Here is a 6,000-nt window from a genome sequence, read left to right as displayed (position 1 = left end):
GTCCCTGGGCCTTCACTGTTAAAAAATAGTTTATAGACTTGTGGGGGGGGATTTGAAGGGTAAGAACACGAGAAACACTTTAAAAATGAGATTTGGGAGATGGCGGCATCATAGTTACCTTTCTGCTCCCACAAAGAGACACCATGGCCAAGACAACTCTTACTTATAGAAGGAAACGGCTTGCTTATAGTTTCAGAGTCAAACATGGTGCTGGAGCAGTAGCTAAAAGCTTGTATCCTGATTCACAGTGAGAGAGAGGGAAAGAAGGAGAGAGGGAAAAAGAGAGAAGGAGAGAGACAGACAGAGATAGAGAGACAGAGAGCCTGGGCCTGGCATGGGCTTTTGAAACTCAAAAACCACCCCAGCGACAAAAGCTTCTGATTCTTCCCAAAACAAGTTCTATGATCCAGGGTCCAAGAATTGTAATATGTGAACCTGTGGGGCCATTCTCATTCAGACCTCACAGGCAGTAAGGCCTGTAACCCCCAAAATTAGAAGGTAGTGGTAGGATTATTGGAAGTTCAAGGCTAGGCTTAGTTAGCTACATGAGAGTTCAAGGCTACTCTAGACTACCTAAGACCCTGTCTCAGAAAAAAAATTAAAAAAGGAAAATTGGGGGGGTTTAAATAAGAAGAGCTCCCATAGGCTCATCAGAGTGAAGGCTTAGTCATCAGGGAATGGCACTACTTGAGAGGGATTAGGAGATGTGGCTTTGTTGGAATAAGTATGATCTTGTTGGATTAAGTGTATCATTGAGGTTTCAAAAGCCCAAGCAGGCCCAGCGTCCCTCTCTTCCTGATACCTGTGGATCCAGATGTAAAACTCTCAGATACCTCTCCAGTACCATGTGTGCCTGCATGCGGCCATGCTCCCCACCATGATGAAACTGTAAGTAAGCCCCAATTAAATGCTATCTTTCATGAGTTACCATGGTCATGGTGTCTGTCTTCGTCAGTGTTCTATTGCTGTGAGGAGACACTATCACCATGGCAACTCTTATAAAGGAAAACATTTAATTGGGGGCTGGCTTACAGTTCAGAGGTTTAATTCATTTTCATTACGGCAGTAAGCATGGTGGTGTGCAGGCAGACGTGGTGCTGGAAAGGTTCATGAGAGTTCTACATCTGCATCCAGAAGCAGCAGGAAGAGGGAGTGAGACCCTGGGCCTGGTGTGAGCATCTTAAACCTCCAAGTCTGCTCCCAGAGACTCATTTCCTTCAAGACCATATCAATTGCTGCAAGGCCTCCAATAATGCTGCTTGCTATGAGTCTATGGGGGCCATTTTCATTCAACCCCCCGTGGTGTTTGTCTCTTCACGGCAATAGAGCACTGACTAAGATGAAAACAAAAGGAGAGAAACCAAAGCCACAGTGCGGCAGGCAGGCACGGCACTGGAGCAGCAGCTAAGAGCTCACACATCTGATCCACAAATTGCAGGCACAGAGTGAGACTGGGCCTGGTGTGAGTTTTTAAAACCTCAAAGCTCACATGCAGTGACACACACCTCCTCCAACAAGGCCACACCTCCTAATTCTTCCCAAACAGTTCCATTAGCTGGGACCAAACATTCAAATTCAAACCACCACATAAATTTGTAGCATTCAGTGATCCCTTAGTGTAAACATCACTTGGTGTATCATTGTCTTTTGAGCAGAGAAGTAACACATTTTGCTTCACTTTTCAAAACATGGTCTTTCTGTGTAGCCTTGACTGTTCTAGAACTGGCTTTGTAAACCAGGCTGACCTCAAACTCAAGAGAGATCCTTCTGCCTCTGCCTCCCCAGTTCTGGAATTTAAAAAAGGTTTGTGCCACCATTGCCTGGATGAGTATCACATTTTTTTTTGTTTGTTTGGATTTTGGGTTGGTTTGTGCTTTTTTGAGATAGAGATTCACTCTGTAGCCCAGGCTAGTCTGAAATTACTATGTAACCCAGGCTGGCTCAGCCTCCCAAATGCTGGGATCGATCACGCATGTGAACCACCATGTCTGACTACGATTTTGTTGTCAAAAGAGCCCTCTGACGTAGTGTGGGGATTGGATGAGGACGAGTGGGAAAGAGATTCTACTGTGAATTGATGCCCTCTCCTGGAGTCAGGTGGTTCCAAACTCATGACTCTGATCCCTCTCAGATTCTCACCAACCCTCACCCACCATCCTCACTCTTCCCTCTTCTAACTGAGTCTTTTAGCTCTCTGGCCCACTCATCTCTGGCTAAAACCACCCTCTGCTGGTAAAGTTTCCTTTGACTGGGGTCCTATTTCCCTACCCCAAGGTCAAGGGCACAGAAGAAGGATGGGAGCACATGAAAATAGGCTGCACACCCTACCGTGCCAGGCTTGAGTAGCGCATTTTAAGAAATACCTTCTTGCCCAGGTGTACACCTTAAACCCCTGCACCAAGAAGGCAGAGGCAGGCAGATTTCTGTAAATTCCAGGCCTGCCAGGACTACATAGTGAGACCTTGTCTCAGACAAACAAACAAACAAATAAATAAATTTTCTTCTTGTCTAATGGTTCACATCTGTGGTTCCTGCACTAAAAACTGAGGCAGGTGGATGGCCATAAGTATAAGGCCAGTCTGTGCTATGTGAGAGCATGACTCAGAAGTAAAATAAAAAAAGGGCAGTAAAGAATTTTAATTGGGGCTGGAGAGATGGCTCAGAAGTTAAGAACATTGCCTGCTCTTTCAAAAGTCCTGAGTTCAATTCCCAGCAACGACGTGGTGGCTCACAACCATCTGTAATGTGGTCTGGTGCCCTCTTCTGGCCTGCAGGCATACACACAGACAGAATATTGTATACATAATGAATAAATAATTTTTAAAAATTTAATTAATGTAACCATACTGGTAAGAGAATTAGAATGGAATGTGGACCTCAACTTTAGGTTTACACAAAGGAAGAACTGGAACACAGAGATAGGAGATATGCAGAGTTAAAGCCGTCTTCCTTAAACTGTAGTCTGGGTGATCATTGCCTCAATTCTAGGTCTGCAGGATAAGACTATTGCTTGAGGAGACAGTCTGATTCCCTTAAAATAACTGCTCCTGCTTAGGGGTGCTGTCCTCTTGGACTGATGCATCTGTGAAGTGCTGCTGCTGCTGCTGCTGCTGCAGGCCAAGGCAACTTGCAGGTTTGCAGCAATGGCTGGAGAACCTCAAGCACCTTTTCTAAATTTTTGTTTGTTTTTACACAGAGTTTTAAGTAGCCCAGGCTGACAGATCTTTAACTAAATGTGTCTGAGGACGGCCTTGAATTTCTAGTCCTCCTACCTCCACTTCCTGGGAAATGGGACTGCAGCACAGCTGGGTTTTGTTTGTTTTGTTTTGCTGGGTTTTTTTTTTTTTACATAATCCAGTCTTGAACCCAGGGTCTCCTGCACAGTAGACAAACACCCTGTTTACTAAACTCCATTCTAAGCCCTTTGTGGGGGACAGATATTTCTGGAGTGACTAAGGTGTTTAAAGGTTGAGCAGATGTCGACACAAATGTTTAAGACAAAGGAGACAGGTGAAAAATCAGGCAGAAGGGGCTGGAGAAATGGCTCAGAGGTTAAGAGCACTGACTGCTCTTCCAGAGGACCCGGGTTCAATTCCCAGCACCCACATGGCAGCTCACAACTGTCTGAAAATCCAGTTCCAGGGGATCCGACACCTTCACACCAATGCACATAAAAATAAAAAGATAAATAAATCATAAAAAATTTTTTTAAAAAATCAGGCAGAAATACAAGGCCTTTAGTTGCTTTGTGGGCCCAATTGAGGAGCTCTTTGGGGATGGTGTTTGAAACAGGAACGCACTCTCTAGCCTTGTGTAGTCTAGAACTCACTGGGCAGACCAGGCAGGCCTCTCAAGGGAACTCAGAGATAAGATTTGCCTGCCTCTGCTTTGCAGAGTGCTGGAAGTCCATTGTTTAACAAAACCAATTGCTAAGTCTCCATTGTGATCAGGCCAAGTGGATGTCTACAACACGCCTGCAATGTGGTTATAAAGGATCGAGAGAGGAGTATGTGTGGAACTCTCAAGGAGAGCACCTGGCAAGGAGCAAGTCTTGTGGAAAGGTTGCTCTTAACTTAGAAGTAAGCTTAGTAAAGGTCGTAGGAGTTTGTCACTCTGCCACCAACTTCGAACTAGTGTTCTCCAACACTACTAGGTTCTTCTTCTTCTTCTTCTTCTTCTTCTTCTTCTTCTTCTTCTTCTTCTTCTTCTTCTTCTTCTTCTTCTTCTTCTTCTTCTTCTCCTCCTCCTCCTCCTCCTCCTCCTCCTCCTCCTCCTCCTCCTCCTCCTCTTCCTCCTCCTCCTCCTCTTCTTCTTCTTCTTCTTCTTTCTCGAGACAGGGTTTCTCTGTAGCTTTGGAGGCTGTACTGGAGCTAGCTCTTGTAGATTAGGCTGGCCTCGGACCCACAGAGATCCGCCTGCCTCTGCCTCCTGAGTGCCTGGCTCACTACTAGGTTCTTATACGCAGGTCGTGCAACCACAGCTCTAAGGACATTGTCTGTCGATTCTGTTGTAACAGCTCTGGCCTTCTTGGCCTCTGTCAGTGAGCCCCCAGTGGCCTGAGACAACAGAAGTGCCACCCATTCCCTTGAAGGCATCACTGTTGAACTTAACTCCTGAAGTGCCTTCTGAGACAAACCCAACACGGCGGTCACTAGGCAACCCAAGGCAGGCCAAATCAAACTCTGCCCTTTTCCGGAAATTTTAGGTTGGACACGTGTCCTTGGAAAGCGAATCAAAAGACCGGAGTGCTAGGGCCAACGGGTGGAGCCAGGGACGTAAGAGGCCAGCGGAGGTGAAAGAGTGGGTTGATCCAAGCCCCAGAGGCCGGACTTACAGGGGTGGAGCCTGGAGCAAAGCCAGAGTAAGAACAGAAGCTGTGGGCGGAGCTCTGTCAAGGCAAACCTTGCCGCACGCCCTGGTTCTCGCTCTGGGGCTTTCTTTGTTATTGTTTGTTTCGAGCGAGGGTGTCTGCGTGTAGCCCAGGCTGTCCTGGAATTCGCTCTGTAGACCGAACTCCGAGATCCGCTTGCCTCTTCCTCCGGTGTGTTGGGCCTGAAGGCGTGTGCCACCACCGCCCTACTGGCACTTTCTATTTTTGCCAGTTGTATTTGGCGTTTCTATCTTGATAAGGAGTTGTAGCCAGTTTCCTTTTTTTCCCTTTTCTCCTTCCTTCCTTCCTTTCTTTGTTTCTTTCTTTTCCTTCCTTCCTTCCTTCCTTCTTCCCTCTCTGTCTCTCTCTGTCTCTCACTCTCTGCTCCTCCTCCTTCTCCTTCTTCTCCTTCTTCTTCTCTCTCTTTCCCTTCCTTCCTTCTGTTCGTTTTCGAGACAGAGTTTCTCTGTGTACTCCTGGCTATCCTTGAATTCTGCCAGCCTCTGTTTCCTGAAAGCTGGGATAAAAGTCATGAGCCCCCCACCCCCCACCCCCACCCCCAGCTCAGTCTGTTTCTTTATGGCCAAAATTCTAAAGGCATCATTTCTTTGTAATTTAAAAGAGATTATTGACTGTAGTAGCAAGTAATCAGAAAGCTGAGGCAGGAGGAACTCTGAAACCCTTGACAAGCCTGGACAATGTACTCTGTCAAAAACCAAAACAAATGGAAGAAGCCATTTTTCTGGGCTAAACTCCTACAGACAAGAACACAACCGAGCCAATGACGTGAGGGACCACATAGCCAAACAAAATCTAAAAACCGGGCTAGTTGCCCACTGTCTAGGAGATGGCTCCGTGGGTAAAGTGAGGACCTGAATTGTTCCACAGCACCCACGTAAAAAGCTGGCATTGCTGTGGGTTCATAATCCAATCCTAGGGCTGCTGGGCAGACAGATCCCTAGAGATCACTGGTCAGCCAGTCTAGCCAGTCATCTACTTTGTCCCAGGCTGCGTGAGACGGCCTGTTCCAAAAATAAGATGGGAAAGAACTGAGGCTGGAGAGAGATGGCCCCGCAGTAAGAGCACTGGCTGTGCCAGGCAGTGGTGGTGCACGAGGCAGGAAGATCTCT

Source organism: Myodes glareolus, chromosome 22, assembly GCF_982192425.1.
Source record: "Myodes glareolus chromosome 22, mMyoGla1.1, whole genome shotgun sequence".
Lineage (NCBI taxonomy): Eukaryota > Metazoa > Chordata > Mammalia > Rodentia > Cricetidae > Myodes > Myodes glareolus.
Note: the sequence above shows the minus strand (reverse complement) of the source record.